General features: G+C 50.3%; 1 non-coding gene across 1 annotated transcript; it reads right to left on the minus strand.

The window, feature by feature from the left end:
• Nucleotides 1-1048: 1048 nt before the first annotated feature.
• Nucleotides 1049-1121, minus strand: TRNAT-AGU (transfer RNA threonine (anticodon AGU)). The gene has a single exon. It is a non-coding gene; the product is annotated as a tRNA-Thr (tRNA).
• Between the last annotated feature and the right edge of the window lie 11502 nt (nucleotides 1122-12623).

The raw sequence follows: 12623 nt of genomic DNA on the forward strand, positions 1-12623 counted from the left end.
CAAAGGGAAAAAAAGAAAGAAGAAAGGCCAATGACTTGCCCAGGCTCAGGGTCTCCAGCCAGTGACAGTCAAAGCAGGCGCAATGACTGCCCCACACTGCAGAGCCCTTGTTCAAGAATTGCACGCATCACTGTGACCCCAATTTGCAGAAGTGGAGTCACAGCATCAAAGATGCAGCGTGACGCATTTGGGGACGGAGCCTCACCCTGTGTGGGCACCTGGGCGGGCAGGAGGGAGGGTCACCAGCCTGAATCCTGAGAGCCTGGTAGGTGCAGTTGATCCCAGAGCCCGGGGAGGGGGGGGGGTTGGAGGGCGGCCTTGCCCTCTGGCCTGCACTTCCCAGCTGAGCCAGGGCTTTCGACACTCGCCTCCTGCCGGCCTGGGTTCTGTTGAATCTTGCTCTCTTCCAGAAACCGGGGCTGGAGGACAGTGTGGCCTCCCTCTGGCCCCAGAGCCTCACGTGGTTGATGAGGGCGCAGAACTGCCTCTGGTCGCTGCACGGACTCAAAACCTCGCTGTGCTTTTCTGAGCCTCAGTCTCCCCACCTGAAAACGGAGGCAACAGTAACTCAACCACAAGGAAGTTTCGCCGGGAGCCAGGCACTTCTGATAAAAGCATTGGGAAATGTCAAGTCACTTGCCCCACCCCGGGGACACACCAGACCTTGCAAAAGCTGATTATGGACAAAGAAACATGTCCGAGAGATATTAAGCGAAAAGAGCAAGCACCATCGGTGGGCTGGCACCTAGGGAACACTCAACAAGTGGAAGCTATTCTTACTGTTTCTTTGGGCTTGTCATGTTTTGCCCAAGTCGGTTTCCACACACATAGAAAATTCTGGAAGGCTACACAAGAAACCAGGGACACTGCTTAGTTCTTTCCAGGGATAAGCAGGGAAGAAGACTTTTCACCTAATATCTTTCTGTTCTCTTGAAAATTTTCGTCAGGAACATGCATTAATTTTCTTTTTTACTTTTAAATTTTTTATTTATATTTTTAAAAATTTTGTTAGAGTGTAGGTAATTAGGCTTATATATTTTTTTTTTGATGGAGATACCGGGGGTTGAACCCAGGACCTCATGCATACTAGGCAGGCACTCTACCACTGAGCTATACCCTCCCCCGGGAGCATGTAATACTTTTGTTAAGATGGTTTAAAATAAAATTATACTCTGAAATTTTAAAATGTTAGGTATTGTTGCCCTCTCAATTAACAGAAGAGGAGCATGGCACCCAGAACTCACCTCCTCCAGGAAGTCCTCCTGATACCCAGGCACGCTGCCTCTCAGCCCCAGAAGGATCCCACTGCCTGCCACTGTTTGCTTGGCTGCCTCTCCCATGAAACTGGGAGCGCCTGTAGGGAAGGGCCTGTTGACTCACCCCTGAGTCCCCAGGGCCTCGCGCACAGCTGAGTGAAGGAATGAAGCTCAGAAAGGTTAAGCCACCTGCCCGAGATGACACAGTAAGTGGTTTTGCAGGGCGAGACGCAGGTCTCTGGACTCAGATTCCACCGCCCCCACTGCATCCCCACTTCTCCAGGGCAGGCCCCACCCTCCAGGTTGCAGGAACACGGTTCCTGCCCACTCGCCATAAGTTTCCAAAAGAGGCCACCTGGGAATTGTCCCAATAGCTGCCAGCCCTCAGGTGGCCGCTCTGGTATTTGGCGTTTGGGAGGAAAGGTTGCTCAGGCCCAGGAGGCAGCGGGGAGGCCCAAGGCGTGGGAAGTGCCCGGCAGCCCTCCAGGCAGGGCCACCGGGAAAGCCACAAAAACCCGGGCGGCTTGTCCTCCTACGCTGTCTTACCTGACGCTTCAAAACGGAGATCTCCGCCGTCTAAGTTTAGGCACGAACTTTTCTTATATGGCAGAGGCCCCGCCAGGCAGAACAGGGGCCACTGCCTGGGCTATTTTGCTGATGAGAAAACTGAGGATGGGAGAGGTTTCAGGCCTCGCTCAAGATCACAGTGGTATGTAGAAGAGCCGAGCATCAGGTGGGCCCTTCGGAGTATAGAATGTGGCTGTGTGCACACGGGTGCCTTGTGCTCGACGTGGCTTGGAGTCAGACTGCCTGGGTCCCTAGTCCCTCCTGACTCACAGGCTACCTGAGGATTAGATACAGAAGGCATTCAGGTCAGGGCCTGGCACAGGGCAAGACTGTGGCTGTCGGTGCTTTGCAGGGATGGATTTTCAGGGTGTGTATGTCCTTTACTGGTGACCTTCCCAACGTCTGCCCACTTGCCCTTTAGGAAAAATCAACGGCTCTCTCCCCCATCGCAGCAAGAGTTGGGACCAGGCTTCAGAACTGCCTGGGAGAGGAGGGGGGCCTCCAGGAGCTCCACCCATCTCATGGGCAGCACGTGGCCTGGCTGCAACCCTTTCGCCCTGCTGGCGAGCCAGCCTGCCCGTCCAAAGGCCAACGGCCAGCCTGTGGCCCAGCAGCGCTGCCCGAGTGCCGGGCCTGTCCAGAGCAGGCTGACTGCAGCCCCGCTCTGTGCTTAGCAGACGTGTTCTCGGCTGACACTCACCATGGCAAGCATCATCCGGTGCCGTAAAACCAAGGAGCAGGAAGCACATGTCACAGTCTTATATGAAGGGACTTCAGGAAAATGAGCTCATCCTCCTCCGGTCTCCTTTTAAAGAGCTATCCTTCAAGTCATGACCTCAAAACTTTTTTGCTCACATAAGCCTTAAAAATTTGGGGGAGGAACCCCTGACGTACTCCCTCGTGTATTTTTAAGTTGACCCTCTCGGGTTTTCATCTTAAATTCACATAGCTGCAACTTCCCAAGTGTTGACAATACTGACATTTTGAAATATAATGTTTACATCACTCTTTTAATTAGAATCAATGGAATCTAAATTCCATAGCAATTTGATACCCACTATCATCCACTTACAAATTTGTGAGCAAGCTCTTTGACAATCAAACTTAGTTTGTTTCTTTGCTTCTGTGGCTTTATATTTCCTTTCTTCTCCCCTCAGAATTTTGTCCTAATTTAATAAAATATACTTTTGTGCTTAAGGTATTTTACTGTTGTGCAATCATTATTTTCTCTAACAAAAATCCTTACATAAATTGAAATTAATATCCTTTGACTCCAAGGCTCTATGAGCTTAAAAAACTTACTTGTGGGTTAAGTTATCATTACCAAAATACTTGGTAAAAAATGTCTTCTGTTATACATTTCAATACATAGTTATTGAACATAAAAGTAAAAATTCACTTGAAATTTGTTAATACCACCAATAGAGCTCGCTGAACTGGCTCATGGCGTCTACAGATGTGTATTGCTTATAGATAACGAGACATGGTTTAAGGTAGTTTTATTCCTCTTTTTCGTATTTATAGATAATAAGCATGGAAATAATTCATCCATATAAATATGTCTATGGAAGGGAAGAAATTTTGTTATAGAAATGTCACTTAATTCTTTGGGGTTTTTTTTTTCCTCGCCTTTTTCCTGTAAAACTATTCATTTTATTTATTGAAATAACTATTATTTTCAGCTTTCCAGTGTCCTGCTATTTTAAGTCTGGGTTTTGTTTCTTTAATTGAAGTATAGTTGGTTTACAATGTTGTGTTAATTCCTGGTATAAAGCATAGTGATTCAATTATACATACACACACATATACATATATATATTCCTTTTCATTTTCTTTTTTATTATAGGCTATTACAAGGTATTAAATATAGGTCCCTGTGCTGTACAGTAGGACCTTGCTGTTTGTCTATTTTATATACAGTAGTTAGTATCTGCAAATCTCAAACTCCCAATTTATTTCTCCACCTCCCCTCTCCCCCCGGTAACCACAAGTTTGTTTTTCTATTTCTGAGTCAGTTTCTGTTTTATTTTTTATTTATGTATATATATATTTTTTAATTTGGGGGGAAGTAATTAGTTTTACTTATTTATTTATATATATTTTTAGTGGGGACGTACTGGGGATCGAACCCAGGACCTTGTGTATGCTAAGCGTGCACTCTACCACTTGAGCTATACCCTCCCCACCCAGTTTGTTTTGTAAATAAGTCCGTTTGTGTCAGTTAATTTTTTGAACTCTTTCAAAGATACGTGGCCTCCCCAAAATTGCACAATTATGACTCATTATCTAAATTACTTTTACTGATCGTTTGATTAGACTCTCCTCAATTTGTTGGAAGCCACCTGGTTTGTACAGCGATTTGTCACCTAGTTGTAGAGTCCCTCACTGTCTCAGTTCCTGGGGAAGTGCACCAAAAAGAGTGGACAGACAGTCATCCAGGAGCTGGTGATCATACCTGTTACTCTCTCATTAAAGTCAACTTGTTTAAATTCAGAGATAATTGGAGAAAGTTTGATGGTGTTAAGTTCAGCATAGCTTTCCCCAAATAATCATTAAATGCTCTTGTTGTGTGCTTCATGTATATTCTCATCAAAATCTCAGAGCTACAGATTTAGTTCATTCAATTTAGGGAGAATATCCACCACGTAACCAGATGGCAAAGCCGGTCCTCACGTCTACCCATCAGACTATCAGACACGCCTTTTCCAAGAAGAAGAATCTGGCTTCATCTTTCAATTAAAAGTGGCAAAGGTCCTTCCCTGGACGTGTTCGGATGGCAGTGACTCCTTGTTACTGATATGTCTGCAGCCCTATTAAGTTAGTCAGCTAAGCAACCTACACGTGGTTCTTATTACCCTACTGTCCCCTCCATGTTACCAGACGCAAGTTCATGTGCCCGACGCACAGTGAGACCAAACAGACTGAAAGGTCCGAATTTGGAGCAGAGAAAGGTTTACTGAAAGGTCAAGCAAGGAGAACAGGGGGCTTGTGCTCAAATACCCCCCAACTCCCTAAAGGGTTTCAGCAAAGCATTTCTAAAGGCCGGGTGAGGGAGGGGCGCCCCAGGGCTTGTGGTCAGATGCAAACAATTCTCTGGTTGGTTGATGGCGAGGTGATAGGGTGGTTAATGTTATCAGTACTTAAGCACCAGAAAGTCTGGGGGCTACGTGCTCATGATCATTGGGGAGTTGATTTCTTCCATCCCCTGGAAATACTCAGGAAATGTGCATCAGGTACTTTATCGGGGTACCTCAGAGAGGAGCTAAAGCAGAGGATATGGAGGAGGGGTCGTCCTGGGGAGGCCCCGTAGTGTCCTGCTCGATTACACCCACGCGGTGTTGCCAGCTTCCGAGGGGAGGCATCCCCTGGCAGGCCAAGGACAAAGGCAGCTCTGTCCTGTCCCCCAGCCCGGTGGCTACCAAGTGTCAGTGTGCAGGCCCGACTGCTTACCACACAGTCCTCCCCTCCTACCTCCAGGCCTTGAGGGTGGACTCAGGCTCGAGCTTGGACAGCTGATCCATTTTCCTGCTGCAGAAATACGCCTGGAGCCTTCAGAAGCTTTCCGAGCTGTGCCTGGAGCCCAGCCTGGCAGTCAGCAAGGAAAGGGGCCAGGAGGTGCAGGAGGGGTGTTCAGGGCTCTGATTCACAAAGAGCTGGGCAGCCCGTCTGAAATGGAGAAGCTGAAACGCCTGAGTGACATTGGGGGAGGCCTGCAGGGCGGGGCTGGGCGGCTGCCTGGGGCACCGGCTGGTGGGGGGGCCACAGTGCCCCCTGACCCATCGCCACTTCCCCACGACCAGCAACCAGCGTGTCCAGGGGAGGAAGCACAGCCCCTGTGACTTGTATCTGCATAGTTTTACTTTTGCATTTATTTGTTTATTTTTTGTTGGAGGATAGTTGATTTACAGTGTTATATTAGTTTAAGGTGTGCAGCATGGTATTTAGTATGTTTACAGATTAGACTCCAGTTACATTTATTTATTTTAACTATCTAACAAAGTACATTTTTTTGTCATATCACCTGTCTACATAGATTTAGCACAGTGCTTGCTTCTGAGTAAGGAGTCAATACAATCTTAGATATTTTTTCATCAATCTAAATATGAATAATGGTAATGGTGGTTTTAAAACACAGCCCTGAAATTCCTTGATACTTCTTGCACTGAGAGGTGGGGTCCATGGGGCTGCCTGTTGACCAAAAGTGGGCTCGTGGCTGCTTCAGCCAAAACAAAGGAAGCCAGCCTGGTGTTAAGCGGTAGAACCTCTCTAGGCCTCATACCTCCTCTATAAAATGAAGTGATGGAGGTAACTTTCTCAGGGATGCTGGGAAGCATTTCAAGGGAGCAAACATGGGTCAGTGCCAGGCCCAATAAGCCCTCCTTGGGGTGCTATCCCGTGGCCTCTCCAGGCAGGACCGTCCCTGTGCCCCTCTGTGGTCCTCGGCCCATAAACCCACTTCCTCTCTCCCTCAGACACGCACACACACACACACACACACACTCTCCTGCAATCAACTGTTCAACAAATCTTTACTGAGCACATGTGAGCCCAGGGCAAGCTACACCTGGGAATGTGAGGTGGCCAGAACACCCTGACCTCATAGCGGGGATGCAGGTGTTGAGGGAAAAATAACGCAACCAGCGATTTCACCACCGCTGTGCCCAGGGCACTGAAGGGACGTTCTGCGCAAGGGGAGCTCGCAGCAGCCGGCAGGTCAGGAAGCGTGTCCCGCAGAGAAAGTGGGTCAGTGTGCTGTGCAGAGGCAGGGAGCAGGGCTGGCAGGGGAAGGAGGGGATGAGATGTGGGCACGTAGCTGAGAGTCCCCGACCGCAACCCTTCGGCACCCGCACCCCTGTTCCCCTCGCCATTCTCAAGTAAACAAAAAAAGAGTCAGCCTGAATCCATGTGTATGAAGTTCAGAAACGGGCAAAAACCAACTCACGGGGATGCTTTGGGAGGGCGAGGGGACTCGATTAGAAAGGGATGTGAGGGCAGTGGGTTCAGGTGCCGGAAATGCGCTTTACCCTGATTGGATCGGTGGTTACAGAGTGTCTACATTTCGAGAAACTCATCGAATACTTAAGCTCTGTGCATTTTGTTGCATGAAACTGTCCCTAAAAGAAGAGAGAGGGAAGGAGGGAGGGAGAAAGGTAGGAAAGAAGAAAGAGGGAAGGGAGGGAGGGAGGCCGGAAGGGAGGGGGGGAGGCCGGCAGGGAGGAAGGGAAGAAAAGTCTGTGATAAGATAATATGAGATGAGGTTTTAAATTTTTTTAATTAAGAAAAAATATAATGTGAGATGAAGTATAAGAAAAATGAAATAATAGTAACTGCACCTGCTTGTTTAACCTTTCTAAACCTCAGTTTCTCCATCTGTAGAACTGAATACTCACTTGGAAATCTGCGCACGGGACCCACCCAGTCGCTTGTCCCCAGCTCTGGACCTCACCACCCTCACCGTAAACCCGGATGAGGGACCGATGGCAGCTTAGAGAGGCTCCTGTGGGCTCTGGAAGGCTCTCTGCCCAAGACAGGCCTCCCTGCCCTGCAGCCACCTTGGCCATGTCAACCTTTACAACCCTGCTTTGCTTTCTGTAGTGCAGTATCTGCAGCTGGGCCATACTCACCTCCGTCTCACTGGGACCATGCTCTGTCGTGGGGTCAAGGCTCAGCACCATCTACCCTGGTGTCTCAGAACCCTCTCCCTGCTTCCACCTCACAGGGACAGTGGTGACAACTGCATGACAAGGTAATCCCGGGATCGTGTGCATCCCTGGAAAGCACCACAATCCTATTCCTTCCGTACACCTTGACCTTGGCCTGATTCCAGGCCCTGGTCAGGGTACTGAGGATACACGGGGTGATCACAACGTGACTTTCACCTTGGAAAGAGAGTCAGGTCTGTGACAAGGGAAGAAGGGGTCTGGGGAGAGGTTGGACACAGCAGTAGAGGCCAGAGGGTGAGGGCCGTGCAGGTCCCAGCAAGAAGTCTGAATTTTACGTGTCCACACCAGGGGCACGGGAGATTATTAAGCCAGGGAGTGGGAGAGCCATGGAAGAAAGACAGTAGCCCAGATTGCTGCCTCCCTGCTGTCTAGTCCTCCCTTCTTCCTTTCCAGTAAAACCCCGATTTAAATGTCTCACCAAGGACTACGTTTCCCAGCCTCCTTTGCAGCCAGGTGTGGTGTGTGACCTTGTTCTGTGCAGTGAGCCACAGGAGAAGTTGGTAAAGTGGGGGGGTTTGCAGAAATCTCATTAAAGAAGGGAACAGAGAGCTGACGAAAGCTTACTGTGCCCATCTTCCCTTCCTCCTGCTTTACACCTGGGATGAAGACATGATGGTTGGAGCTCCAACAGTTATTTTGGACCCTGAGGTGACCTCTAGCTTAGAGGCCTGGGCTCAGGAGGACAGAGCAAAGAGATAAGTTAGTTGTTCCTGACCCCAAGCCAGTGGCCAGTAGTCCAAGGCTGTCTGGCTGACTGGTGGCTTAACCCTTTGTCTGTCCCAAGCAGAAATGCCTTCAGCTTTTCACACCCCATTCAGAACTCTTGATACCTACCTCCTAACACCTCTCCCCAACTACCTCCCCATCTCTGTCAATGTACCACCACCCCTAGTTTCTTAGGCCAGAACATGGGTGTCATCCTCCACCCCTCTGTCTCGTCTGTAAGCCCCATGAGCAGTGCCTCTGAATAAACCTCTAATCAGCCCACTTTCGCTCTCCTCCACATTGTCCGTCTGACCGGGCGGCTATCCCCTCCCACCTGGGATGCTCTCTCTGATTCTACACCCCTCCTGGCAGCCTCAGTGGTGCTTTAAAAATGTTAATCAGATCATGTTCCTGCCCTGTGACTTCCCACTGAACTTGGAGAAGAATCTGTGCTCCTGACCTTGACTTCCAAGGCCAACCTTTCCTCCCTCAGCTCCTGCCACTAACCCCCAGTCTGCAGATAAGGACACGAGGCATGGTGACGACCCTGCCAGGAGCCCCTGGTGCGAAACCCGGGTGAGTGAGATGGTGATGAAACAATGAGGCTGTTTCTCTCCTCAGGGACTCCCCACGTGCTGTTCCCTCTGCCTAGCTGCTCTTCCCTTCACTCTCCGTTCAGTTTAGTCCTGATTAGTCTTTGGACCTCACTCAAAAGTCATTCACTCAGAGAAGCCTTTCTTGAGTCCCCCAACCCCCTAATTTAGTTGGTCCCTTGTTATATTCTTACAGCCAGTGGTGTGCTGGTGAGCAGGGGGTAGAGGGTGGGGTGGGGAGAGCCCTAATTTGCAGCATTTGACAATGTCCACGGTGCAAATACTCCCACCAAAGCCAATTTCAAGCCAACGTGACTTCATGAGCCAACTCCTTGAGTCACAGCGCACTGAGGACACAGGAATCATCACTTACACCGTATCTGCATCTTTTCACCATCAGTCTTTCCCGTCGGTCTGGAAGGTGTCTGCTGTAGTCACCATCACATACCCAGGGTCTAGCACTGTGTCTGCTGCATCATGGGCCCCAGGTCAGCACTTAAGGAATGAACAGAAAGAAGAAAGGGGAGATGAACCTGGGACAGGACCTCTGTTTCCTCCTGTGTCAGCCAGGGTCCGCAGAGAAATGGAGACGCATTTCAAGGAATTGGATGATGTGATTATAGGGTCTGGCTGGGACAGTCTGCAAGCTGCAGACTCAGGCAGGAGCTTCCATCCACGGGCGGAATTTCTTCCTTCTCAGGGAAACCTCAGTTTTGCTCTTCAACTGATTAGACAATGCCCACCCACATGATGGAGCTGATCTCTTTACTTGAGTCCACTGATTGTTGCTGCACACCACATCAACAGAAGCGTTCACAGCGGCACCCACCAGCATGTTTGACTGAGTAAATGAGGACAGGAGCCTGGCCGAGTTGACACATAAACACTGACCAACACATTCGTCTTAGGTGAGAATTCTTTTCCTCTCTGAGGTCCCTGCTGTAATCATTTCTCCCCAGAGTGTGCCCAGTGTCTTTAGAGTGTCTGGGGTGGCCAGTCACCCCACATCCAGGGAGCTTCCTGATGCACAGTGAGGCCTGCATCCTGAGAGCACGGCCACTCTTTCCTCTCTCCCAACTCTGGAGGGAGTAGCCCATCTCAACTGGCTGTCAGGGGAGGGGATTCTAGTGTCTGTGTGTAGAGCCCTGGTTGGGAGCCCCTGTCCTGAAACTGACAGGCTGTTTCATGGCACCAAAGCTGGGGGCCTGTGGGAGGCTGTCGGGGACACACAGGAAACTGAAGACTGTTAAGCCCAGAGCACTTTTCAGGACCCAGCTGGCCCTTCCCATCTCCCTTTCCTCCCGCTGGCATGGAGCTGGGCCCCCTTCCTTTCCTCCCTACCTGGCCACTGCCCACTCCTTCCCTGGGGACCAATGACACCCACCCTTCTTTTTCTAAAGGGACACAGCAGGATACGGGCAGAGTCCAAGGTTCAGGGCTTTCAGGGTCATTATCCCCGCCCTTGGTCCCTCTCAGAGAGGATCCTGGGCCCATCAGAGACTTCCAGCTTCTCCTTTCGTCACCCTGAGCTTGTCAGATATCCTTGTCCTCATGACCCCTGCCCTTCCTCCTAGAAGGCCCCTCCACAGGACAGAAGGAGCCTGTTGGCACAAGTTGTGCTCCCCTGAGTCCTGTCTTCATAGCTCACGTGTTTGAGGCATCCTCCCCAGGCATCGCCTATCCTCCTGCCATCTGGGGACCCCTCCCATGGCCTTGAGCTCTTGTCCTAGATGACGCTGGGCCCCAGAGCAGGATGAGAAGGGCCTACCTCTTCAGAGACAGCGGGAAATACTTTTCCTGTGTTGAGCTCAACATGGACATGGAGTAGCCTCTTCCAGAGTGATGAGTTATGCTGTTTCCCAAAAAAGGAATCAGGCTCAGGGAGATTAAGCAGCTTGCCCAGTCACAGAGTGGAGTCGGGACCTAGTTTAATTTAGCGCTGACACTTCAGGCCACCTGTTTAGCACCAACCCCCATGCGGGTCTGCTCCAGCGGGGCGGGCCATACAAAGCTCCGTTCCCCTGGGCACTGAATCCAAGTCGGGTGAATACCAGAGCCCTCCCGGCCATGCAGAATTCTGAGGATCATCTGCCCTCCTAGTAAATCTCTCTAATCAGGATGCCTGACGGCTGCAAGGCAGGGTCACAGGGCAAGGAAGGGGACCCCAGCCCAGTCAGGGTGCCTAAAGATGCACTGGTCTGCTGTCCTTGCTGGGAAGAGGATTTTCCGGAAGAAAGGGCTTTACATGCTCCTTCTTATTTGACATGGCCACGAGGAAGAACAGGCATTATGCCCATTTTACAGATGAAACTGAGGGCATTATTTGTCCAAGGTCACACAAATGGTAAGTGGTAGAGGCAGGTCTATCTTCATTCTTTGAACCATATCACACACTCTTTGCAGAAGCTTGTCCCAAGCCCGCCAGAAGTGATCTTCATTCCAGAAGGGGCTTGAAAATCTACAACCAAGCTCGTAACCAGAATTTAACTCTGTCCCAAAGGAGGGTGACTGTGGACGTGATTATTTGTCTCTGCTGCACAGACCCCTGGCTCCCCCGTCCTGGGCTCCCTGCCAGGTCCACAACCCTCCTCTGCTCCCTACCCAGTCTGGGCCAGAGCAGCTGCGGCCAATACAGACCAATATGGGCCCATTTCCAAGAGCTGCATGTAGTGCTGATAGCAGAGGCCCCAGGCCAGGCCCAGCCCAGGATGGAGCACCCCAACACCCCAACTGTCCTGGGAGCCCATCGCTCAGCCTGGCTTGCTCCCCAAGAGTGGTGGGTCTCCAGGTGCAGGTGATGACGCATGTGTGGGTGGTGGATGGAGCCTGGAGTTAGCAGCATGACTGTGGGTGTGTCACCCCCTGGGCCTGCTTCTTCCTAGCGTTTCAGGTGCTGTTGTTGGTAGCCGACATCCCTCTCTGCCGCGCCCTGGGTCAGTCACTTTACAGAGATAACCTCGTGTAATTCTCTAACAACCCAATAGGCAGCTACTATTATCACAACTATTATCACCTCCATTTTACAGACAGGAAAATGAGGACCAGAGAGCTCAAGTGACTTGCCTTAGGTCATACAACTAGTAAGTGGCAGAGCCAGGCTTTGAACCCAGGCAGTCTGGCTCCTGGGCCTGCACTCTGAGCCCCTCCACTCCCTGTAGCTCCTGAGTCCAGCTGTGGTGGGAGGAGCATGGACTGTAGAGGAAGTTGTAGAGGAAGCCACCCCTACCCATCTATGCCTTAGTTTTCTCATCTGTAAAGTGGGAAAGAGGATGCCTCCCTTACCCACCTACTGAAAGGAGCATTCATTCAATAAATCCCTAACAAGGAGCTACCATGTGCTAGCCAGTCCAGTTCCAGGTGTCAGGGATGGAGTAGGGAACGGCACAGATAAACCCTGTCCTCTCTGCACTGGCATCCGAGTAGGGGAACAACAGATGGTGAACAAATGAGCAAGAATATTCTAGATAGGACTGAGTGATGTGAGAGGTGTGGACACTCAGAGCGAAATACAGTGGCTCTATGAATGAGCCTGTCCTCCATGGAAGGGATATCGAGAGCCCAGCACAACATCTGCTCAGGGTATGTTAGGATCATTGTGGTTAATGTGCTTTTGTCCTTATTTGCCAAGTGCTTTCATCTGTACCATTTGATTTTGTCCTGCCCAGGACCTGTACAGTAGGTTTTATTACTTCCATCTTATAGATGAGGAAACTGAGGCCCAGAGAGGTTAAACAACTTGCCCAACATCACACAGCTGGTAAGTGGGACAACTTGAATTC

The sequence above is a fragment of the Vicugna pacos genome, chromosome 2 (genome assembly GCF_048564905.1).
Source record: "Vicugna pacos chromosome 2, VicPac4, whole genome shotgun sequence".
Classification (NCBI taxonomy): domain Eukaryota; kingdom Metazoa; phylum Chordata; class Mammalia; order Artiodactyla; family Camelidae; genus Vicugna; species Vicugna pacos.